Below are 27,034 nucleotides of genomic sequence, written 5' to 3' on the forward strand. Positions count from 1 at the left end.
CCCACTATGTTTAAAAGGGGCACACGACAGTTACCTTGTAATTTCTCGGCCAGACAAATATACCTGTCGTCTGAGGAACCCATTCTTAATATTTCATGGAAAGGGTTTTCTGTTTATCATAATGGCTTGTATATTTGAAAAATGGCAGCTGTAAAATAAATATGAAAACAGGGTAGAGCTCAGCCTTTTAAAATCGAAACAAATTCGTTGCAATAAAGGTTTTTGACTCACCAAATATGATACTTGGTTACCAAACCTCCTTGAAGGAGTGACAGTCGCGGATTTAAGGGCTTATTTGTTCCCTAGAAAGTTGTCAAACTGTCTCAGATTGCCGTGCCATAAAATAACAAAAGTAGGACAGAGGGACAGCCAAACTGCGTTAATATTTTTAGTTATGGCCTAAAACACAAAATATAAATTTTTGAAAAAAATATTAAAGCATTATATTCCCTCTGAGGGTGGTGAAGGGCAATGTGTGCACAACCTCAAAGTATACAAAAGTAAAAAAAAATAAGAGCCTGGTATTTTTTAAATTTCGGGCTGTCACCTGAGTGAAGGGAGAGTTCACAGCCTGGAATATGGCAAAAGTTTTCGATGGCCAAGAGCCAGTGAAGGCCTTATAGCAAATTATTTAGCAGCTATTCAAGGAGCGTGACGGATGACAGGCATAAAAAAGGAAAAATAACTTATGCTCTTTTGGGAGGACTGAAGAACAAATATTTTGCCTCCTTCCCTCCAGCACAAAATTTAGACTAAAGAAATCAAAGTTTTCATAAAAGTTTCAAATAGATCCCCCAAAACCATTCAATCATTTTGGCACATTGCCATCACACCTTACCCTTCTCCATATCCCTAACAAAAAAAGATGAAACACACTTTTCCTCAAAGCCTTAACTCGATACTCCTGCCGTGAAACAAAAAAGGGTTCACTTAACAAACTACATATAAGTCGTCACTTTTTTAGTGAAATCTACTGAGAGTATAATAGGAATAGTATCTTGATTTAAGGCTTCAGTTACCCGCTGTATAACTATCCACGACTCTTTATGTGAGCTACAGATTAGAGAATGACTTAAGTTGACGGCATAACCAATTATATAGGTATGAGATACCTGAAAGGGTAGACATACCTTTTCTGACACTTGTTAAAGCGGATTCGAATATTTCAACTAAATATTTGGACTCCCTTTTTTCAAATTAAATAAAAAAAAACAAGTTTTTTAAATGAAAGTAAGGAGCAACATTAAAACTTAAAACGAACAGAAATTACTCCGTATATGAAAGGGTCTTTTCCTCCTCAACGCCCTGCTCTTTACGCTAAAGTTTGACTCTTTCTCTTAACTCTACTTTTTAAAATAGTAAGAAACTCGAGACATCAGTCTGGCCTCTGCAGGTAGCAAATTACTTAGTAATATGATACTTTACAGACTGAGAGATTCTGTAGACAAAGTTTTAAGAGAAGAACAGTACGGTTTTAGAAAAGGTAGAGGATATGTCGACCAAATTTTTATTCTTAGGTTAATAATTGAGAAGTGCCTTAGTTGTCAAATACCTTCGGTCCTCAGTTTTATAGATTATGAGCAAGCGTTCGATTCTCTTGATAGAAGAGCTTTAGCAAAGGTATAATCCTTATAGGGTGTACCAGCCAAATACATGAAAGTGATTAGTGCTATGTAGGAAAATAACACTGCTGTGGTTAAGGTAGAAAATGAGGTTGGCAGCTAGTTTTGTATCCAATCAGGAGTTAAGCAGGGTTTGTGTTCTATCTCCCCTTATATGGATCATTTTGAAGGACTTTGTCTTAAGGAGCACAGGAAAGGCAATGGGAGACCACGGAATCAAATGGGGAGGAAAAACTCTCCTGGAATTAGATTATGCTGATGATCTAAGCATCCTAGATGAAAGTGAGAGCAAAATGAATGAACTCTTAGAGGTTTTGCAAGTTCAGGGTGCTAGAATAGGTTTGAAGATTAACGTTAAGAAAACTTAGTCACTAAGATTAGGAATAAGTGAAGATGAAAAGGTGACGTTGGGTAACGAAAAGATTGACCAGGTGGACAGCTTCACCTACCTTGGTAGTATTATTAGTAGAGAAGGTGGGAGCAGTGAAGATGTTAAAAGTAGAATAGACAAGGCTCAGGGTGTTTTTTTTTTCACGATTAAGAAAAGTTTGGAAGAATAGGAAGATAAGTCTGTGAACCAAGAATAGAATACTGGAAGGTATGGAGGTGACTGTGGTCAAATATGGCTCTAAAACAAGGGCGCTCCGAAAAGCAGATGAAGATTTACTACATGCTTTCAGAGAAATTGTGTACGAATTGTTCTGGGTACCCGGCTGACTGATCGTATTTCAAACAGTAGGCTGTACGAAAAGTGCGGTTCAATCCCGCTTTCTAAGGCTATAATGAAAAAAAAAAAGGTTGAGACGGTTAGGGCACGTTCTGTGGATGTGGGATGACAGATTACCGGAGATTGTCCTTTTCGGCCAACCGTCGACGGCTAAACGGAAAGCTGGTCGTTCTCGTCTGGGGTGGGAGGATATCATGAAGAAAAGTTCAAAAGAAACGAAAACTTCTTAGGAGGGTGTAAAGATGGGAGGCTCTGATAGATTGGGATGGAAGAGGAGCGTGCGTAGCTTTGTTGGCCTCAGGTGACTTGCTCCTGCGGTGAGTTGTTAGTAGTAGTAATAATATTTGAGCCCAGTCTAAAACTTTGCCCTGGGGAACACTTAGATAACTTCGAAGACCACACTGCCTTTCCATGACGAAAGTAAAACAGTTCAAAATAGGGATGATACCTTTTTATTGACAGTGAATAGATATAAAATTATTTAACTGGATATTTCGAACACATATACAGTGTTCATCATTATTACTGCTGATGATGAACTCTATATGTGTTCGAAATATCCAGTTAAATAATTTCATATCTATTCACTGTCAATAAAAAGGTATCATCCCTATTTTGAACTGTTTTACTTTCGTTGGGGAACACTATGAATTCTCTGGCTGTATATATATATATATATATATATATATATATATATATATATATATATATATATATATATATATATATATATATATATTTATACATATATATATATATAAAGATATAGCGAAAAAAAGATCTTGCGTAAAATCAGGACTCAGTAGAACTAGATCTGGGACTACATTCTGAACTTGTGCTTTAGATCAGGAAACAAGAAGAAGAAACAAGAAGAAGAAACAAAGCTGCATCAGGGTGACATTTTTTTGGAGTACCCCTGACAAATAGCTTAATGCCACTGTTCAGTGCTATTGATTAGTAAATAATTTTTTTTCATAATTAAAAATCCATTTTAAAATACATTTAAATGTAATTTTATACTCAAAAATATAATGTAGCTTTAAGTATCAATGGTCTGATTGTATATGTGCTCCGTTTTTGTAAGTACCATAGAGCGAGTTAATTCAACCGTTCATCGGGTCAGCCCCCAGCCCTCCTTTTCGTAGGCTACAAAATCCATGGTTCCGCTGTTATACTGCATGGTTCATGGCTGTTAGAAACTTTCAGGAAAAGTTTTTAGTTTTTATTTTGCAGGTTAAAGGGAGGGCAAGTTTCTGATCTGCCCCCTTCTTTAGGGTCATATTTCTTGATTCAGCATCATGTTGTTTTTGACCGCAAGAGATCACACAAGACCAATTCTTCCTAATCTTGCCTTTTAGGAGGATTAGTGAGAATACGTTATCTTTAACTGGAATCATATGGGAATTAGGTACTCTCAGATATTAATTTGGGTTGGTTCTGTTGACTCTAAAACGTTGTGGAAAAGTAAGCCTTCTTATCAGATACCTAGGTTAATCCTTTGACATAACGGAATTCACAAACTTCATCTTGCGTCCAGTGACCTTAGCCCTTAGTCCGGTGAGGTAACAATTCTTGAAACAAAATTAAATTGTAAAATCAAGTTGTTCGTTAATTGGGTAAAGTTGACAGGCCAAAATCTAAAGAAATCAAATAAATAAAAAAAAGTAAAGTTAGCTGTACTGAATATTTTGTGGGTAATAATGAGACATTTGAGAATTCCAACCATTGTTAATGGTTTGAATTGACAAACCGAAAAAAAGAAGCATAGTATAGCATTCGAGTAATTCTGATCTATTCTTCAGCTGATGTAATGTCTTGTTCTGCAAGTGTTTGTATCATTGCATATTATATATATATATATATATATATATATATATATATATATATATATATATATATATATATATATATATATATATATATATATATATATATACATATATTTACATTTATAAAGAATAAAGACTAACTTTCAGGACAACAAAATAACTATGACGAACAGAAGGGTTATTATTTCTATATTATCTTTGCCATTATATAATTACTTATTTATTTCAAAATAGTTTTAATCCCTCCTCCCCTCCAATCTGTTGTCCAAACTTTATTTATTTCCAACGCCAATGAGAGTAATTAGGCACCATCAATAGATAAAAACAAGCAAATTTAAAATCCTCATCATATCAAAAATATTTTTGAATTTGAGCAATAATATTTGCCAAATTTGATCCTGGGGTATTTTACGACAAATTACACAAATATTACATTTGCTAACCCATTTTGCAGAGTGTCCTTTCAATATAGGGCAATACTTCCCATGGTTCCGAATTTATAAAACTTCAATAGAAATGTGTCTTTTTTTGCTCCTAAATTACTATTTATCTTGGATTCGCTTCTGATCAATCTGCTCACTAACGCCATCAATTCAAACAAATGACAAATATTGCCTTTCTTAATGACATTTTTTTATGTAACATGAACACACTCAGAAATTAGACGAGGTTTTTCGTTTCTAATTTTTAAACCTTGGTAATCGCAGGTCAAAACAAACTGAGTGCTACTTTCTGTGAACAAAGTGGTTCGAACCCAAACTGGATGTGCATCATAAAAGAGCTGCTTAATTACCTCGTACACATCCTCAAGATGCACTCAGGGGCAGATACAGGGGGGAGAGGGGACTTAGGCCCCCCAAGATTTTCTTGCTTCCTCATTCGCCTTCCGTTCTTTTTTCTCTTTTACTCTTTTTTTAAGTAAACTTGTAAATTTGATCAATTATTCGTAGGCGATTTGCCCAATTAACAAAAAAAGCAAAGCTTTCCTATGAATTTAAAGAGCAGAGTTGAAACTTAAACGAACAAAAATTATTTATCTTCAGCCGGTTCAGTATGTACCTTCGAAATTGGCATAAAAATCTTTGATTGGTGCTATCTATCGCCTACTACAAAGCATGTGAAAAATTTAGGTCTGCGAAACGCCCAAATTTCCCGGTTGGGAACACTTCTGATTGGGAGACGGGGGGGGGGGTGAGATAGAGAATAGGAGTGACATATAGTAAAAAAAAAGTGAAAAAGCACACCCACATACTCCCACGAACACTTACAGAAACACACGCACAAATACAAACTCACACGCACAAACACAAAAAAGGGGAAAAAAATTATACATACATATATGCATAATCATACCTACACTCTTTTCTACTCTACTACTGCTACTACTACTAAAAAAAATGTTTTCCTACTTTAGAAATTAAGACAGATAAGCTCTTGAATGAAGCCTTAACCTTACTCACCCATCCAATTACCTAGGACAAACAGTTTTTTGAAATTCATATCTTGGAATATCACATAGCTTCATATTACCATTGAAAGAATAGCTAGGTGTTGGGGGTTGGTTTTATTGTTAGGAGTGCGGGGCTGGCACTGGAGAACCTTCACGTTGGTGCACCTCTTAGGCTACTATTAATATAACTCCAGCATCTCATTAGAATTCTATGTATTTTTAAAATCCATGTATTTTTCAAAAAATATAAAGGAATGAGAGGCAAAATTTTTAGGCTACAATTCAGGCAATGTAAGGCTATTAAGGGTCATTAAGGGCTATTTACCCCCTACTCTCTGGGCTCCATCCCCAAGAGACACTAATTTTTTTTGTAGTTTAAAATTTAAACAAGGAGTAGAAAATACTTTCAGGGATGTGTAAATTGATCTTTCTTCTAGTTTAAATTTCAGATTAACGAGGGGGTGTGTGTGTGTGTAAAAACTCAAGATATTACATTAACGTCATTCCATCACAATTCTCCTGCTAAAAACAAAACTTCAAATGGCTACTACATTGCCAGCTGTAAGATGGATGGAACATGAAACCAAATGAAATACTGAGCATTCTACTGGCGTATGATTGTAAGAGAAAGGTATATCTAGAGTGGCAATAGTGAAAAATGGACTTATTTTGCATTACAATATTAATACTTTGTGATAATGTACATGACATTATTTCAATATAAAATATCTATTTATCTATTTATAGGAACTAAATATATTAGGGTATTAAACCTGCTGCGGTAGGGGTAAGGTTTATAATAAACATCATAATATAAATGCTTTCCTTTTTGAAAAAAATCAGCTTTGACAGTGTGGGATACGACCTGGCACGTACGCAGGGAGGGCCTTCAGGGCCCACCCCCCTACCCCCCGAAATTTTGTGAAATGTTTAATTTTTCCATGGTTTTTTGGGATTTCTGGCAAAAGTAGGACATTCATTAAGAATCTAGATACATGTGTGAAGCCCTTTTTGGGGGATTTTACAGCATGCAATTATCCGGTCAAGTCAAGCCCAATTATTAACCCATTTTCTGTCTAACTTTTTACCCTTTTTGAAGTAATTAGCAATTGTACTGTTATTTTTTGTAAAGAGAGTTTGCTTTCCACAGCAAAATAGAATTATCCTTGATATTAGGGCGTTCCCCCCCCTTTTCAGGATAAAGTACAGCTTTTAACGGATCAATTTTGGAAACTATCATTTTTCATTACAACCTACGTTTTTGCAATAGAAGAACTACCCCCCACAGCACCAGTATTGCACTGTTAACCCTAAAATTTCCCTTTCAGTGGGATATAATAGATATATCACTGGTTCTAAATCGCTATGAACGTAACCTGAGCCTAAAACGTACTGTTGAGGCTTCAGTCCTCTTTCCCCCCCCCCCGTCCGCTAAAGTACTACAGATTAAAGTTAATCTGGATTTTCCGAGATACGTGTTGTTTGCATTACTAAATAAAAAGAGTGCTACTTTATATCTGCTGTTTTGAAGGTTTTGAGCACCCCCCGAAAAAAATATCTGCGTACGTGCCTGGATACGACCCATTCCATTTCATTCCAGAAAATTTGTCTGGCCTACTCATTCAAAAAGTCTCAATGAAGCCATAGTAATTTATCAAACAGTTCGTGATAACGAACTGTAGTAAGGAGCGACCCGGCTCAATAGTAAACGAAACTCTAAAAACGGAATTTTGATACTAATAGATATATCAAAAGAATTTGATTTATGCTGATTTTAAATATATAAGTTCCATCAAATTTAGTCTTACTCATCAAAAGTTACGAGCCTGAGAATATTTGCCTTGTTTTGGAAAATAGGGGGAAACACCCCTAAAAGTCATACGATCTTGACGAAAATCACACCATCGCATTCAGCATATCAGAGAAAGTTATTTACTGTTTAATAAAGTAGAATTGAGAGAAAGAGTAAAACTTTAGCGTAAAGAGCGGGACGATGAGGGAGGAACATCCCCTTTCATACACGGAGTAATTTCTGTTCGTTTTAAATTTTAATGTTGCTTCTTATTTTCAGTTAAAAAAACATTTTTTTTTATTTAATTCATCAAATAATCTACTCGCGTCTATTGTTAATACGCATATTATTGCTATAGGAAAATAGTATTGACTTTCAAAGAGATTCTTTGTCGTTTTACATCAGCACCAGCCTGTTTTACATCAGCACCAGCCAGACTCACACAAACGAAGTGGTCTGACAAAAGCGATATATACACCCCCACCTATCATTACGCTCAAATCACATTGGCGCCCTTCGTTCATTGCATCCGCCCCTGGATGCACTGAAACCGCATCCACAGAATTATTTTACGAAATACTCGGACAGGTTAAACCAGTGGTTCCCAGCCAATTTTGGGCCATGCCCCATGATGCCCCCTTGTAATATTTAAATTTTGTTATTCAAAATATTACATGTATTCACCCGAAAAAAGCTTAAAAAGCCATTAAATGGTATCTTTTTATGGGTCGTCCTCTACGAATAATCTATACTAATTAAAAATATTGTCTGAATACAACATCCTTTATACAATTATGACGTCATTGCAATGCTATCATGTATCTTTTTTTTCTATAATACAAATGAATGTGACATCATTAACATGAACAAAGTTTTTTTCCTCCAAACTAATAGTCTAGTGTATATTCAGCCGAAGGGTGCACGTCCTGCCCATGGCCCAACAAAATATTGCCATGCCCTAAGATGAAGTTACCAAAAATGACCCAAAATCTATGGGGATTTATTGGAAGTGGGGAAAGTAGAAGCTTTAGATACCCTGATATAGAGGAGCAGTTTTAACCAGTATGCTCACCTCAGGCGGCTCAAATGCTGCTAGTAGTAGTAAGAGTAGTAGTATCCTTTATATTGGGCGGAGATGCCATTTCATCTTTTCTAAGTTCAAAGAAGCTTGTTGTTAAGAAGGTAATAGACATATCAACATACATAAATTGTCGTGTGTTCAGCTATGCTGGCTGATTAGGCAGCGCTGCTGGGTCCTTAAATGAGGTTCTTTTTGAAGCTAAAAAACCAAAAAGGAACTTTGGTATTAGCATTTCTCCTGTATATAATATATTTTGGTTTATGGTATAGATTTATTACGAGGCTTATTAAACACTAATTATAATAGCGATGCTCTCCAAGTATAAGTATTAAAAATTAATGATTTACAATCCAGCGAAAATGTCAATTCTTAAAATATCTCCGACATTGGAAGCTAATAAACAATGTAATCACAAATTATTGCAAAATACCGATTAGTCTCCATAAATTTGTTCCATCACAAGAGGGCAAGAAAGGTCATAAACCATTCAAAACGAGGGATAAATAAAGGGGTAGCTTGTAATCGAATTCTTTCACCATGGGGCCTTCAAAATCGTTAGTCTCTGCGTGAATATGATTGTTTCTCGATTCACCATGCCCATGTTTAGCATTTATTAGATTTTATGTAGAAAGAGACTGGCAGATATCTCTGATTTTAAATGGAATTTAGCGATACCACCAAGAAGATTAAACAAGAAAAGAAGAAACATTCAAAGGATTCATGGTAGAATTTATGTGTTGAAAAAAATAGATAATTAATCAATCTTTTAATTTAGGAAGAATTATATAAGCACACCAACATATAAATACAGTAAAAAACAGACAAAAATATCTAGGTATGCGCAGACGCAAAAAAGACAAAAATAAGAAAACCAAAAGATGAATCAAGAAGTACAAAGCAACCACCAACTACATTATTGATTTTTTTTTTACTATTTTTTCATTAATGATTTTTTAAGCCAAGGATAGTTCTGTTGTTTTTTACAAGTAATTTATTTTTCAATCATAATTTTGAAGATTGTTGGGAAATTGCAGCACCAACTTGTTATGGTTTCCAATAATTTTCTTGTAAAAGCAGAGAGTAGGAAACAAAAATGAAACCAGACGGGTTTAACTTATATGAAAGGATATTAAACATTTTAAACGTCCCTTAGAAACCACTGAAGCAGGTGGGTACGTAATACTGTTGTTTTTGAAAGGAGTGACGCTTAAGAGTAAGGGGGAAATTCCAAGGACACTGCCAAAATAGGAAAATTACAGAAATATGTTTGGGAAATTTAATATTTCAGGTCTGAATGGGTTATGCTTCTCTAAAATTTAAAAATGTGCTTGAACGACTTTAATACTGAGTCCTTGAATTTTATGAAAACTCCGACTTTCAAAGAGGCTTTGATTGGGGACCCTATAGCTAACAATTTTAACCAGCCCTCAAACCTCTTGTTGCGGGTTTTGGCCAGAAATTTCTTAAAAAAAAAAAAAAAAATCAAATAGAAAATCAGATGAAATCCACAATTGAGCTTATCCAGCTTTACTTGTTACTTACTTCCCCAAAGAAACTTCTTCGATTCTCTTCGCTAATTAAATAAAAAAAGAACTTTTTTCCACTGAAGGTACAGAGCGACATTACAACTTAAAACAAACAGAAAATTTTGCATATGTTAAGGGAACTGCCCCTTTTTCACCCTCGTTGTTTACGCTAAAATCTTCAAGCTTTAAAACTATGTGCTTGCTAAAAAGTCAACCTTTAGCGTAAAGAGCGAGGGTTGAGGAAGGGACAGTCCCCTCGTGTCCCCTCGTGAAAAAATCACACTTAAGATAGGAGCTTAAAACCTCTATAGTAGAGTTCTCTAAAATGCTGAAAATTCAGCATGAAACCATTTGATAGGTACTTGACAACTTGTATATTAAAAATCAGCATAAAAAGTCGATTTTTTATATATCATTTGTTGTCAAAATTCTGTTTCTTGGAGTTTCGATTACTTTTGGGCCGAGTCACTCCTTACTTACAGTTTTTTGCCATGAAGTGTTTGATTTTGGGGGTTATTTTTTGCTTTTTAATCAATGGTGTCAATATGGGTGGAGCGGGAGAATGTATCCCTAGAGTTTGGGCCATCTTGCTTTCTGAAAAATAACTGCTTTTTTGGGGAGGAGAGAGGCATTTTCAATGAAAGGGTGTTTTTAGGCTTGTTTTTGGAAAAGTGTCAAACTGCCCCTCCAGATTAAAAAAAAAAAAAAAAAAATATTTTGCCCCTCTAACTTTCATAACTAACACCACAGTTTTAATCGATTGTGCTTTGTTAAGTTCTGTTGAAGCCTTTGATTATGCTACACACCCTAATCTGTATGTTTTTCACGGATTGCTGGCTTTAAATAGTGAAAATACGGGTCAATCTCAATTTTACAGAAATGACAAAAGAACAGTTTTCATATACTGGTTTCATTCCACCCAACTTTTTTAAGCCAACTCCATGTCACTGTTAAAAAGAAAAAAAACAAAAAAAAACGCATACAGCAGCAACACGGATTGCAAAACACACACTAAACTTGCTTACGAAATTGGCACATTCTACAAGAAAAGTGTTTAAAATCGATAAACATAGGCCATGACCCTCTAATAAACACTGACCTCTCATAAACACTCGTTGCAGATTCTCTTGGTACTGGATGTTGACTACTGATTTCTTGAACTTTCCTGGTTTTGAATTAGCTATATTTTATTTTGACGCTGTTATTACATGGTGAAGCGATCAGTTCCATTTTCAAGATCTACTTTTCACTGGAATATTATTGTTGTTTTTTTCTTTTTTTGAGTTTTTGCTCCTTATACAAGTTTATGTATGTTATTTTTTTAATGATCTACGGTTTTGACATTCCAGCATAAGCGGATAAATTTTATCATTCAGTAGCTGAGATTCAGCATTATCGACGTTTTAAATTTCATTTGTGTTATTGTTTTTTGAATGAAAAATATTTAAGAAACACCCCAGAAAAGTAAATCTTCCCTATTTTTAAATCAAGTTTAGAGCATTGTCAGAGAATACAAGTAATAGCCTATCGTAATTCTGGCTGGACAAACGGACAGATCTAAAGGTAGTGAATCCAGTCACAAAGTATGTTGCCCCTTTGGTGTAGATGACAGTTGTAGGCTTGCCTGAAAATAATTCAAAATTAGATTCTTTTCTCTGAAATTTTAACATTAATCATTGACTCTTTTCATTTGAACTTTATCCAAATTCAAGAATATGAATGTAAAACCTACCCCTTCTTCAATCAAGTCTTCTAAAGCCTTTCATATTTTGAGCATTTAAAAAATAATCTCAAAAGAAAACCATAATAACCCTCAAATTAGTCACCTTTCTAAACAGAGTTTGAAATTTATAAATAAATACGTACTTCTCCAAATCTATCCGGTCGTTCATCACCAGATCTGTCACTAAAAAAAGAAGAAAAAAAAAATCACAAGCATGATCCGCTTAGGGGTAGATTTTAATTAGATATTCAGCATTTTCGAATAAACCCCGAGGAAAATTGGACTAGCAAAACATCCGTGGTACGCAATGCTCCGTAGCTCGCCTCTCTTCGGCACCTCAAAATGATACAGTGAGGAATCAGTTTAAAGTGTTTCACTGAAAATGAAGCCAAATAGTAGAATTAGTTTTTCTGTGAGATATAAGAAATTAAAGGATGATAAAAAGCATGTGGATTATCTTAAGATATACCCCTCGGATCCTAGTTATATGGCGTACAACTGCGGTAAATGTGGGCATAAACAGAGACTTAAGGTATAAATATTTCACTTTATATTTTATAGGTAGGCTATGAGTTCATGTAGCCTAGGGTGGGCCAGGTCTCAGTCCTTACCTATACAATCGTATGGTTAATTTTCTTTTTAGAAAAGACTCGACTTTTCCCCCTAATAAGAAGATTAAACGCCTACTAGCCTATGTCCTATTGTGAACTGGAAACTGCAACCAAAAGTGATTTTCCGTTCACACCCCCTGACTCTAATGACTGGATATATTTATAGGCTGTGTTCAAAAGTTTGTATTATTTTTTTGTACTTAGGGTATATCTTCTCAATATTTTTTTCATAGGCCTAATGCAAATTAAAAAAAAAAAAAAAAAAAAAAGTTGTATTGAGGCATTAGTGGAGGAAGGAGGCTGTGTTGCAATTAAAGTGGAGATGCCACTGCAAATCCAATAAATATGATTTTTCTTAAATGTAATCTAGATTATGTGTTATCTTACGGTACGCTTATTTTTTGTTTGGTTTTTCGAATGGAAATCTGTTTTCGGTTCAGCTGCAACGTAATGCCGTTAATTCATGAAAGTTTAGTGAGAAAGGCCAAAATGTGTTTTTCAAAATTTAAGGGAAGGTGGAGTAATAATTTTCGCAATTCATATAATTGACTTACCAATAAAGTGAACATACCACTCGACGCCTTTTTTATCACGCCTTTAAAAAAAAATATTTTTTTACGCCTTTATTTTACAACAAAAATGTTCCAAAAATGTGCTTTTAAAAATCTAGGAGAATGAGGCAAAACCATATGAGAGCCACCTGCCAGTGGGTTGTCTGATAATATTAAAATTAATTGAAAATAGAAAGAAAAATAAGCCCTCAAAGAAGCATTTTGATGCTTTATTACTTAACAAAAAGAACTCGGAACTAGCATATTCTCAGTAAAAATTTGCATGAGAATTAAGTCCACACCCCTTCTTCATCGTTGCCGAGCATTCATGTCCGCAGGGAGGAGGTGGGGGTTGGCTATCAGGGTCTAAGTCGTGTGGAATAAAACCCTGCCGAATGTTACAAGTATTTAATGACAGAATAAACAAAAAACCAGGAAAAGGAAACAGAAACGAAAACTACTTCAAAGAAAGAAAAGAAAACAGCATCAATAAAAGTTCAATTTGCCAATACAGTCTTTTCCATTTGTTTGTTAGAACTGCGGATTTGGTTTTTGCCGATTAAAATTTGTCCAACCACTAAGGTCCGGTCAGCTAGGTCCTAGCTGTACTTCGCCAAGTTTTTATTTTTTGACGAGTCACTTTTTATTTCAATGAAAGCACTCAAAAGGTATTTTTGGTACTTGTGTCTTACAGCCACCATACTCTGAGAATTTGTATCGCTAATCAATAACCGATTTTCATGGTCTTTGTACCACACAATTAGCTTCGGCTTGGTGGGAAACTACAATGTAGCTTTATTTTAATTAAATATTTGGTGTTTTGGTTAGGTTAGGCTAGGTTAGTTTAGGTTACGTATTTGATGTAATGCAGTCTGGGTGCCCCCCTCCAAATTCCTGTAGTTTCCATAATTTCATTGCTAAAATATTATATTTTCATCATATTTTGGCATATTTCAGTATGATTAACTTCACTTCTTTTGTGTGGTGGCTATAAGACACAAGTACTGTATTTTTAAACAAAAATACCCTAAAAGGTCTTTTCTTCATATACCTTCTCAGAGAACTGCAAATTGGGTCTATCTAGGCCTAAATAAACTTTAACAAAGATTGAGTCCAATAGAATTCGTAAGACATCAATCCACAAAGATGCCTGCAAGTTTAGGGTGGTGGATTAGACATTAGCCCCCATTAGAGAACAAAAAGTACGCTAAAATATTGTGAAATTTTGCAACATTCGCTAGAAATCTTACGAAGCTACTGACAGAAATAAATCAGATTTCTTAATCTGTTAATACTTAAATTTTTGTAAAGAAAACGTATCAAATTCAATAATGTTCGGTAAAAAAAAATGCTGACATTTCTAAAAGTGGTAAATTGGATGTTTCTGAATTCATTACCGACTCTTACTAATCTCTATTTTAGGAAAGCTGAAAAAGCTTGTAGCATTTGGTAAAAATAAGCCATCACTGCCGACAGCGATAAACAAGATTTTCAAATTACCAGCGCTTCTAAAAAACAATAACCTCGTTCTTATACCCTTATTTTCCCCATCCAACAATTTTTGTAAGCTTAAACCTGTAACGAAGGTTTTTGCACGCCCCAAAGGTAGCTAGAATTATTTTTTTTTCGTCAGTTAGATTATTCAAAACATGAAAATGCACTTAAAAGGCAGTAGAAAACGAGTTGGTGAAGCTGATTTGGCCAAAATTTTGCAGAAATAGGAGTCTCCTCATTAACTGTTATTTGATAGTCGATAGCTAGGCCTACACTTTTAAGGAGAAAGATAATAGGTTATGATAATTTTTGAGTTAAATAAACGAAGAAGACACTTTTTTTTTTTCCGTTGATACTTAATACAAAACACGAAAATACACTTAAAAACTGTCTGAAAACTGGTTAGATAGGCTTATTTTGACCACAAATATTTGCAATTGACCGTAGGCTATGCATGCCATTAGTTCTATTTGAGAATTGATAGTCAGGTCTGTATTTGAAAAAAAAGAAAAAGAAAAAAACATTGAGCAGGTTATTGTTAGATAACATGCTTTCATCAATGTTGCTGCAGTTCTCGCTTTTGCAATAAACTTAGAAAACAAAATGTTATAATCGTCCTCGATGCCTTTAGATATATTTTGTGATGTTTGAAGGTAAGAAAACACTCAGTAAGAAAGAAAAATATGTAACTGATCCTAGACTTATATGCCTAAGCATGTACATAATGCAGGGAGGTGCTTAGTAGGAATATATCAAGCGAGGGCCCAGAGTACGGCATGTAAGTAGCCCGTTCATCTGCTTCTATGCCCCGTGTTTTATCCTGGAGGGGTTTTTGAATGATTATGAGGGGGAGAACCCCAAACCGTTTCTTAGCCACAATAGAAAAATCTTTAAGAGGTAGATGAACAGTGTATATTATCATCTCTTCGAAGACAAACTTAAAAAACAAAATTTCTTCTCTATTACATTAAAAAAAAGTTATTTGTATCAATTTGTCAGAGACCCCTCCCCCAATATCTGAACGTAGTCCTACTATATATCAACATAAATTTGCTGTTTTTGTTGCTTTGAATTATATTGAAGTCATTTCTCATCAACAGCTGGTTCATATGACAAATAATGCAAATTTGAAGGGGGAAAACAATAATAGTCACAAACTTGTGTGACATTTGGGTATGGGTGTGGTTAAACTAGAAGCCAGTCTGGAAGTATAGTAAATATAAATTTGCAGGAAGAAAAATTATGTCACTTAGTTCAGAAGAGATAAACTAGACTTTTACCATCAGCAGGCAATTCAACCTTTTTTTTTTGCAAAAGACTTTGTATATAATACCACTTCTCACCGTAGCACCACTCACCACTCACCGTAGCACCAACCAACCCGAGGCCAACGCAGCTACGCACGCTCCTCCTCATCCAAATCGTACAGACGATTCTACTATTTTAGTTTGTTATGTTTGTAAGAAAGAAGTTGCCTAAAAAATGCTACTGGTATTGTTTTTTAAGTTACTGATATATCTGGTAGAAGTTTACTCAGCAATAACTGGCAAGACTTGAGATAGAATTTCTTGCAAATCTGATACAGGTTTGACAGAATCAAAAATGATAAGCCCAAATTCCTGAGGTGTTCCGTGAAGGTTAATGATTACCGCAATTTTGCAATATCATTGTCATTTACGCTACCATCGAGCTATTGCTCTGTATAGTAAAAATAATCGTGTCTCGCTTAGCTCATAAGCAAAGTTACATATTATTCTTCCATCAAATAAATCATCTATGCAGTTCTGGGTTTCAGATTTTTTTTTGCAAAACCTTTTCTTGTGCTTTTGCATTTCGTAATTGCATCTTCTTAATCAGTCATATCTTAAAATTGAAATATGTCTATTTTTCTTTTTTCTAGGAAAGTTCCTGGAAAATATATTTTTGCCGAATTCTTCAGCAAAAAAAGTAACTAATTTGTGTGAAAGTGCAAAATAGTAAGATCATGCCCAATGCTGAAAAATATTCTGATCTCTATGGCAGGCACAGATATTGGATTGGTTTTGGAAGGGGGAGTTCAGCATCAAAAAAGTGATAAAACTCTTATTTTTTGGAATTGCTGTTCCTTTGGGCTTCTGTCCTCCCCTTCAGTATCATCCTGTTTAGGAATTTTGCTGCAATTTCTTAGAATAGAATATCCATATAATTCCCTTATCTAGTTTTACCCAGCTCCCCCAAATAAATTCCCGTGTTCGTGCCTGTTTTTGGTATAATAATTATTTTCTAATCTAATGAATCTACTAAGACCTCATGTTTACAAACTGGGTAGTAATTTAGGAACATGGAACCCTAATTACGCTTTTAAAGATCTTATATGAGCTCACACAATATTTGCCACCCTTTATGGCACTCCAGCGCTTGGGCTATTTTTTGTGCAAACAATATGGCTCAATTGAAAACAATTTACCCAGATGCAATTCTTTGTCATGCCAAACTTGGCTAAATAAACACTATACTTTGTTTGGGCCTTTTAAGGAAAGGCTGTGGAATTGAATAATTCAGCTGCAAAGCCTTCTTTTTTAAAAGGAGCCTGTAAGTATTTTAACAATAGCTCATTTAATTCCTTGTGGACATAGTGAATCAATGACATTTGGACAAATTGGGAAACTGGGACAGGACACTTCAATTTCAGGCCGGTCACGGATTTTCCTCCTCGTTCACCATGTTTATAGTGCTTACTGGTGTATCTATTGGTTTTTAAGCTGGGGATAATGAACTTATCGAAATCATGGCCAATCTTCGTTATTAATTTTCAGCATTTGCTTACTTTCACTTTGCTGGGTGTTTCTAAAAAACTTTTTCCCGCTTCCCTGTCCTCTACCATGTTGAATTTCTACTTTATTCATCTTCCAAGGACGCTGGGGAATATTTTAACCAAGTGTTACTTCTCAATATAATTTTCTGTTTAGAATATAGTTTGAAGCTACGAAGTTTGTCGTGGGACAGCCGGTTTTCCATCATTAAGCATTTGCAACTGCGCAGTTCAATAGGTCTCAGGATGTCACCATATGTTTAGTTTTGGGGTATTCATTAACGAGAACTACCCGTTGATCCACCCCTTCATCAAATGAGGAAAATTTTGGAAATAGGATGCTCAACATTCTTAGCGATAATAATGATAGGCATAAATGTCACTTTGCGGTCCAACTCGAAATAAACTTTAACCCCAGCCATGACTTTTCGATAAGTGCTCTTTCTGTCAACTTATCCTCAAGAACGATAGGAAATGAAAATTGTAATTATGGAGGACGGGCCTTAGAGACTATGAATTTAAAGCTTTCGAATGTATCATCTCAATTCTTGATTTATTATCGCTTGCTGATTGCTATATCATAGCCATATGTAAATATATATATATATATATATATATATATATATATATATATATATATATATATATATATATATATATATATATATATATATATATATATATATATATATATGGCTCGAAAAAAAAGTTAGTCTGGAAGCTAAAACTGAACATGACTGTTAGATTTCAGGACAGACATGGTATTGGAGGTCATTAATGGTCATTTGGTCAGTCGAAGCGATTTCGAGTTTCACGGTTTCGGAAAAAAAACTAGAAGGTTCTAATAAGTATCTCAAGGAATGATTTATGAACAAAGATTAAATGGCTCCACTCCGTAATATTTTCTGAATGTATGATTATAGTGCAAAATGTTCATCAGTTATAAGTAGTCCTAATCTTCGGTCACACTACAACTTATATTTTACTGGAACACAAGTGGATTTCAACTGAATTTAAGGAACAAGATTTTTCAACTGAATCTAAGGGACAATATTAAAAATTTAAATGAACAGGAATTATTACATATTAAGGGAGTTACTCCTCCACGACACCGCGCTCTTTACGCTAAAGGTGTTTAGTATTAAAAAATAGCTTCGTATTGTCCTAATTAAACGAACATCGTGCTTCAGGAGTCATTCTTAAACGATTGGGACATAATTAAAACTTTAGTATAAGGAGCGAGGTGTTGTGGAGGAGTAATTCCCCTCACATAGCCTACTTAATAGTTTCTTAGTGTTTCAAGTTTTAATGTTACTCCTTACTTTCAGTTGAAAAAACTTGTTGTTTTATCTAATGTCTGATCGTTTTTTAAATAATGCTAAGAAATCTGGCTATTCCTTCATGGAAAAAACCCTCCTCCCCAAGGATTTATTCTCTAGACCATTTAATCCTGCTGAAAATATACCCACGGACAATTACCCTTATTATCTCCATGTGTAAAATTGAGTCGGCAAAGAGAAAGTAAAACATAAGAAAAATTTCGTATAGGAATTCTGACAAATTCCTCCAGTGTAAAGCTTCCCCTTAAAAATTCAACCCTGGAAACTTCCCTCCCCATGAAAAATTATCCCCGTGGAAAACCCCACAATCAGAAAATCCCCCTTCCCCGAAAATGTACGCATACTTCCCAATAACAAATACTGTACGCAAATAATAGGCAAATTTTGTAAGTTAAAGACCTTTCCCTAGGTGCTATTGGAGGGTTAGAGTATCCCCAAAGGCATAGTTATTCGGCTTTTCAACTATAATGAACAGAATGGCTCTCTCGAAATTTTGATCGAACGATTTTGAGATAAAAGGGCGTGGGGGTTGCCCTCCTAGTTGCCCTCCATTATTTGTTTACTTAAAAATAGTGCTATAACTTTTAATTTTCGTTTGAATGAGCCCTCTCATGTTGTTCTAGGACCAATGGGTCGATGCGATCGCCCCTGGGGAAAACAACAAGAAAGTACAAAATTCCGCATTTTTCAGATAGTCGCTTGGAACTTCTACAGTAGGGATATCTGATACGCTGAATCTGATGGTGTGTTTTTCATTGAGATGCTATGACTTTAGGGTTGTTTCCCCCCCCCCCTTTAAAAAAAATCAGACAAATTTTCTCGGGTTCTTAAACTTTGATGGGTAAGATTAAACTTGTTGAAACTTATAAATTTGAAATCATTATAAAATTCCGATTCTTTTGATATTAAATAAAAAAAACAAGTTTTTTTAACGGAAAGTAAGGAACGACATTAAAACTTAAAACGAACAGAAATTACTTCGTATATGAAAGGGGATGCTTCCTCATCAACGCCCCTCTCTTTACGCTAAAGTTTGACTCTTTCTCTTAACTCTACTTTTTAAAACAGTAAAAAAAAACTTTAGCGTAAAGAGCGGAGCGTTGATGAGGAAGTATCCCCTTTCATGTACGAAGTAATTTCCGTTCGTTTTAAGTTTTAATGTCGCTCCTTACTTTCCTTTAAAAAAAAATTGTTTTTTTTTTATTTGATTTCTGAACGTTTTTGAATCAATGCATGTTTTGATTTTGGCTCTCCACAGACCAATAATTAAAACGAAATTTGCATATTTATTTTTTTGGCTAAATGGCTCACTCATAGTTTTGATCGAATGATTTTGAGAAAGAAAGGAGAGGGTAGAAGGCCTAGTTGCCCTCCAATTTTTTTGGTTACTTAAAAAGGCAACTAGAAATTTTGATTTTTTTACGAATGTTTTTATTAGTAAAAGATATACGTAACTTACAAATTAGCATACGTAACGAACTTCTGTATTCTCATGTTCTTATTACGTATACGAAGGGGTACACCCCCTCGTCAGTGCCTCGCTCTGTACACTAAAGCTTAAATTTTGTCCCAATTTCTTAAAAAATGACCCCTGAATCACAAAAGCCGTAGAATAAATAGTTGAAATTACTAAAAATACTTTAGCGTAAAGAGCGAGGTATTAGGAGGAGGTGAGCCCATCATATGCGTAATAATTTCTGTTCGTTTTAAGTTTTAATGCTTCTCCTTACTTTCAGTTGGAAAAACTTTTTCATATTTATTTTTTCATTGTATTTTTTTTAAATAATGCTAGAAAATCCTGCGCTCCCTTCATGAAAATTTTCTTCCCCCGTGACAAATTTTTCTTCCCCCGTGAGCGTGTGTAATACGACCCAGTACACACAACCTCGTTTTATTCTGTGCATGCGAGATCTTGGTAGTCAACGTGTAACCTTGTTGTCCATCAGTAAAACCTGATGCTCTTTCCCTATTTTGCATATCGTGTTGTACCCGCATTGTTTATTAATCACGGCACATATTTATCTCACATTGTCTGGCCATAATAGTTGTAATTAGCAAAGGTTAAGTTAAATGTGATCCAATTTATATTAAAATATTTGTCTTGTTTTTGCATGGAAAACATACTTAACAATAGCTTCTCTTATAGAAAAATGACCTTTAACATTTTTAACATTTTCTCGAATTCCAAGTTTCATGTACTCGATTTTTTATGCGTTGGTAAAACCACGAGCCATCATATTAAATGCTAAAACCTCATCTCTATTTTATAATCATTCAATAAGATATGTGATAATCCTTGAATTCTTCGAGGACTACATCCCTTTCCTTGAAACCCCAGGAGCTTGTTGGGGATGGGATAATTCACAAGGGATATAGGTAATTGATTCTGAAGACGGATTCGGATGTATAAGGTCTCTTGGATTGGTAATATTTGGGGATCAGGTTTTTGAGGCATAATCATTCACGTTTACTTATTGAAAAAAAAAAACAAAATAAACATTTGACTTTAATTTTTAAACTTTTGAACTAAGCGAAACAAAAAGTCTAAGAAAATATTTGATATATTAGATCTATAAAAAACGATTTTAAAATAGCAAAGGAACTTTGAGACATTGGAGAACAGAAGTGAAAATAAAGCTTAACTAAAGAACTGTAAGAGGATGGAAAAATCAAAATTGAAAAATTGAAGATGTTTTTTATATACGCTGTGGAATCTTTGGAACTCTAAAAACTATGTACGCATCAGTATTCCAAGTCTGTATTACTAAATCGCATGACTTGTAAACACGTTGGTTCGCCTCTAGATGGGAGTGCCTTATTTGACTGGTATTCAACCATGATGTATCGAACAGCATTCCAATGAAACAGGTTGAGAACTAAAAAAGTTCTTTCAATCCGAAAATTGTAATTTTACGAACTTTCCTTGTCCCGTCTTTAAATCAAAACAAATTTGAACATTTTTCGAAGCTTTTTTTAATGTTCCAGAATTGTGATAATCTAACCCTTTTTATTTATCGATTGACCGGTCAAATTCAACGGTGACGCCTAGGAAATTGCCAGCATTAATCATCCCGAATGAAAATGTAATATTTACTGAATTACTACTATTTTCTTAAGTATCCCAAAACAGGCTAAGAAAGGAGTCATCTGGCTTCTGCAGCGAAGCTTTATTTGCTTTTTAGAGGCTAGTTTTTATATGAATGGTCATTTTGATTGAAATTATATCCAGGAGCATCTTGAAAAAGTACCATCATTTCCCATATAACTTAATGTATGTTCACTCTCCAATTGCTCACAGCTAGTCTCTGCGCTTTCTATATCTCTATTTTAATAAATTTTGTTCGTAGGTACACAGAGCTTTAATTTTTTGGGGTGGATTGTAAACATAGTTTTCTATGGGACCGAAAATGAGTCAAAAATTCGTGATTGGCTCTAATTTTCCTATTAGGTTGGGCAATACAACCAAACTTGGAGAGGATTCCTCGTCTCCACTTCCCATTTATTGATATGGCAGTGATGCTTCTATCTTAGCTATCGCTTTAATGATTGACCTCAATCGTTCTCATGCTTGTGTGTTTGATCCTTGTATCTCAATTAAACTTTATAAACATATTTCATGGCAATTCACATGCTTGGTTTGTAATAATTTTAAATTGATACTGGTCGTGACTTACATCGATTTACGGTAAATCTCTAGAATCAAAACTTGGCGTATAAGTTGCATGCCACATACCAAAGTGGTTACAGCATTTGACGTAAATACTTGGTGCTCTTCTTTACGTACAATTTTTTTTTTTTCAGAGTATTAGATGGCTTTTAAATGCTATCCCGGGTAAAAAGTCTAAAGAAGGGATATGGTTTGCAAAAATAAGACCTAAACAATTTAACATTAAATGTGAAGTTCAACAAAACTAAAAACTTGGAAACAGCGACGCTTTTCAGGAACGTGCGCAGAAGTAAACCCGGGGAGGGGCTAAAGTTTTGGGGGAGCTCTAATTCTGACAAAGTCAGAAAACAAGAATTATTAAAAAGTATAAGGGATTATTGGCAAAATAGTGATTATCTCGATTTTTTAGCTATTGTTTTAGCCAATATTAGAAAAAAAAATACAGTCAGGAAACCAGTTTTCATTGTATTTTCTTAGCCTGTATATTTTGAAATTATTCGATAAAAAAAGATGTATTGTGTAACTTATGTTAACTTGCTGTGTTATTCCTCATTTTGGTCTTAGTTTACGTTAACACGAATGGTCATATGTAGAATATTGAGTTCTCTCACCACTTGAAGTGAAATCGAACATGTTCACCCCAGTTGATAAAGATAATATAAACAAACCAAGTTCATATTAAATTCAAGTAAATATGAGGTGATAGTCCCGGACTCACGACAAGTGTTTCCAAGTAATCTTTGCTGCAATGAATTTTAGTCAATTTGACGGTAGCTTTTTATGTCTCTGCTTGCTGCCATTCTGTGTGTAAAATCTATTTCTCAAGGGGCTTCAAGATGGCTTGGGTACTTTCTACGGGCGGAGGATGACATTATTACCAAAGATTTTGCTTTTTGGTCATCCATTTTGGGTCAAACGGCAAGAAAAGGTGACAAGAAAGAATTTATTGGACATTAGACCTACGTGGTCGAAGTAAAGAGTGAACCTTTAAATCAAGAGTTTATCCGGGATTTTGTTGAGGGGATTTATTTTGTTGGGGGAGGGGGTATACAAAAAGCCAAAAACACACGAAAAATTTGTTTATATGCATTTTTATAACGTTTTTGCGATTAAAAAAAAATGTCGAGGGAGGTTCAAACCCAATAGGCCAACCCCCTGGATGCAGCCTTGCTTTAAATAGATCGGGTTGGAGGAACAGCGTGTGGAACACGGCCTCATTCGGCATGGTGATTCTATGGGTCGTCAATAATAGTAATATTAGTAGTATAGCTGATTTTCCTAAGGAGGTTAAATCTCCGAGAATAAAAAATTCAGGACAATAATGTGAGCGTAATAGACTTAGTAGGTGCATGACTGTGTGCAATCAAAGCATAATATGGTATATTATGCACATTCTTCGCAGGTTTGGGTTGTTACATGACCCAACATGTCATGGTCCTCACATGCACACTTCGTATGTAGAAGAATGTCCACTTTTAAGGGAAAAAACAATTAACTTTAAGACCTGTTTATTGGTCATTAACTCAACAAAGGTTGGGCGAAAGATTCATTTGTCAATTATAAATAAAAAATATAAGAATTTCAGGCAACATTTACAATTATTTCTTAGATTTAAACTTGGGTTATTCCACTCGGGGATATCTTTTGAACTAAGCCTTAAATTTTTACGAGCTGCATCATTCAGTGAAGCTTGAAATTCTGCTTATGGAATAACAACAATATTTTACCCAAAATGCTTAAACAAAGTTACCTCATGCACACAGGAATGGTACATTTTGGTAGGTAGGTAGTCTGGTAGGTTTTATTTTATCCACAATATAAACATAAATGCAAAATGACACTACTAATAAAGTAATGCAGTAAGAAGAAAGTCCTAAGGACTTGTGCTGGAAAATCCTGTTATGATTTATATCTTATAAATAAATATCTAAACATAACAACTCATGATTACCCACCTAGCCTATCTTGTATATGTAAAATAACAACACATACACATGAACACTATACAAAAAATAGTCCTATTAATTTTTTTATCGATTTCAGCAGCCATCCCACCCCAAAAAAACTGCAAAAAGACCCCATCAAAACCTCCAGCCCTTCAAAATCTATGAGTTAAATAAAATGTTTTCAATTTATTTTTAAACTCGTATAAAGTGACCAGTGGTACATACCTGTGCATAGGAATGGTACATTTTCATTCATATATGGACATAGGAATAGTACATACCCAAGAGTGTGCAAGAATACCCAAGATGTGTTGGCCCGAGGCCAGCAAAGCTATGCACGCTCCTCCTTCATCCTAATCTGTTCAAAGTCACCCTCTTTAGACCCTCTCAGGAAGTTCCCATTTCCCTTAAATCTCTCTTTACGACATCCTCTCACCCCAATCGTGAACGACCTGCTTTTCGTTTAACCCTCGACGGTTGGACGAAAAAGACAATCTTTGGCAATCTGTCATCCTTCATCCGCAGAACGCACCCTTGCCCTCTCAATCTTTGTCCCATTATAGCCCTAGAAAACGGGATTGAACTACACTTTTCGACCAGTTTACTATTTGAAATACGGTCAGTCAACTGGTTACCCAAAATAATCCGTACAAAAGTATCTAAAACTCTAGAAAACATCCTCCATTACTCGGAGTGGCCCTGCTTCATAGCCATATTTTTGACCACTTTTCCGATAAGAAGGATTTTCCCGAAAAAAAATTTTAGATTTGAGAGAGCCAACTTGTATCGTACGACAACCCAAAACTATGTGAAATAGTTAAGTTAAAGTACAATACGTCCATAAAAGTCTAGTTCTAGTAATTATGCGACATTGTTAAGTTAAAGTAAAATACGTCAATAAAAATCTAGTTTAGGACATATGAAGGGAAGCTAACTCAAATCTGGCATTTTGCGCATATTCTACTGCGCATTCCCTTTCTAGTGCCATTAAACATAAATTGCTCAAAGCTTGTCTTAGCGCATAGTTTATCTTAATCTTAATTTTAAGGGCTGAGTACCTTCTAGATTGAGTTTTGACCCAAAACCGTTCGCCTTTCAATATAACTTATGCATTGACAAGTGCCTTATTCATATACTTTTGGAATCCCTTTGATTTCCTTAAAGTCAATCGACTGTTCTTATTCGACTTCATCAAAAGTAAAAACTTTTGTCAGATATTGAAGGGCTACAATAGACCCCCTGGTTTGACGGAATGTGGCTCCAGTACCCCCTTCAATTCAGCTCCGTCATGATGGTCGAATCATTTACAAAGAAAACCGCTTTCTGACTGTTCAGGTTTAATTTATAACCCATAGCATGCCAATCAAAATTGGGAGCTGCAATATTGAACCCTAGTTTTAAATTAGTACCTTGATTCTTTCTGGTCTAATTTCTGGTTAGGGTTGTGCGAAAAGCTGGTTAAAAGACTTGTTTCGCTTTCTGCTTTTATTGTTGGAACTTGTTAAAGACATTCAAATATAGTAACGCACAATGCTTCTGAACAAAAGCGCTTAGTCAAGCATTGTTCAAAGCTTGAAGCTATTTCAGGAATGTGACAGCGAATTTTCTCCGATAACCCTTGTAAGATGCAGTCTACTCATCTGTAAATTCGATTCCTTTGTGAGTGTAGGCATGTTCAGAGAATTCGGGATTATCTAAATGACTTTTTTTTATACAGATAGAATAGAGGCCTTAAGACAAATCAGCATTAAGGAAGAATTGCTCAAAAACCCAATTTGGACAAGGAAAAAACGCACTTGGTCCACATCACTAATATTTCCCCTTGAACGCGTTCGTATAACTATATACCCGGGGGGGGGTATTTGTTAAGATAGCCGAAAAGGGTGAATTATGTGAAAATATAGGCCTATGGGTGTTAAATAAAACTATGAAAAAATATTGAAAAAAATAGCCGGATTATATGAAATCTATGGAATGTTAACTGCTAGAATCCCAAGATAATAAGGTCCTCGCTCTGCCCTCCAGCCTGATCTTCTATAATAAATTATATATTACAATTTAACGCAAATTACATAAGAAATCTATGTGGTCAATTGACAAAGAAAGCTTTTATTCACGTCAGTTATGATTGTAAAAAATTTACGAAACGTAAAATCAAGCACTGTGGGGTCAGATGAGAGGCAGAGTGGTATTTACCCTCTAACGTTCCCTCTCCTTTCTTTTGAAGATGTAATTCTTTTTGTTATTTTCTTGGAAAATGGATTTTTTGGTACTAAAGCGAAATTGCATCTCCCCCTCTAGATTTTCGAAAATATAGTACCCTCCCATTCTAATTTCCAGGAATTTACGCCACCGATCCCAGCAGGTAAACAGACAATCTGTTGATTATGGAAGTTCTTTTCAAATAATTGAATAGGCAATTTAACCTATTTTAGATATATTTTTTATATTATTTATTAATAATTATTATTTTTATAGTTTATTTCTTTATGTTTGGTTTTATGGTGTGAGTTTGTTTCTGTGCTTGTCCTATTTCACTTTTCTTTTTTCACTATACAATGAATAAAATGTATTAGTCCCCACAAGTGTCCCTTGGCCTGTAAGCAGGAGGAAGAGACTTAACTCACTAAAACATTGGTTTAAAGAGAAAAAATAGAGAGTGAAAAAAAGAAAAGAAAATATTCGGATATTTCGTTTTTAAGAGGTGTAATTGCTATTAATAGGATTGATCTGTACTTATTATTAAATAAAAAACCAGTTTATTTTTAACTGAAAGTAAGAAGCGACATTAAAACTTAAAACGAACAGAAATTACTCCGTATATAAAAGGGGCTTTCCCTCCTTAACCCGCCGCTCTTTACGCCAAAGTTTGATTCTTTCTCTT

The 27,034-nt window shown here is 34.8% G+C and overlaps 1 protein-coding gene and 1 long non-coding RNA gene across 3 annotated transcripts in view; one reads left to right on the forward strand and one right to left on the reverse strand.

Moving 5' to 3' along the window:
* LOC136026463 (uncharacterized) overlaps nucleotides 1–12,017 on the reverse strand; it is a 100,064-nt gene extending 88,047 nt beyond the window's left edge. For both annotated transcript variants that reach the window (XR_010617292.1, XR_010617293.1), the window contains exons 1-2: nucleotides 11,894–12,017; nucleotides 11,127–11,651 (exon numbers count right to left, since the gene is read on the reverse strand). This is a non-coding gene — a long non-coding RNA (uncharacterized LOC136026463). The remainder of the gene's footprint in view (nucleotides 1–11,126; nucleotides 11,652–11,893) is intronic.
* LOC136026462 (SHC-transforming protein 3-like) overlaps nucleotides 1–27,034 on the forward strand; it is a 149,291-nt gene that overhangs the window by 81,963 nt on the left and 40,294 nt on the right. The window lies entirely within an intron of this gene.

Source organism: Artemia franciscana, chromosome 4 (genome assembly GCF_032884065.1).
Source record: "Artemia franciscana chromosome 4, ASM3288406v1, whole genome shotgun sequence".
In the NCBI taxonomy this organism is placed as follows: domain Eukaryota; kingdom Metazoa; phylum Arthropoda; class Branchiopoda; order Anostraca; family Artemiidae; genus Artemia; species Artemia franciscana.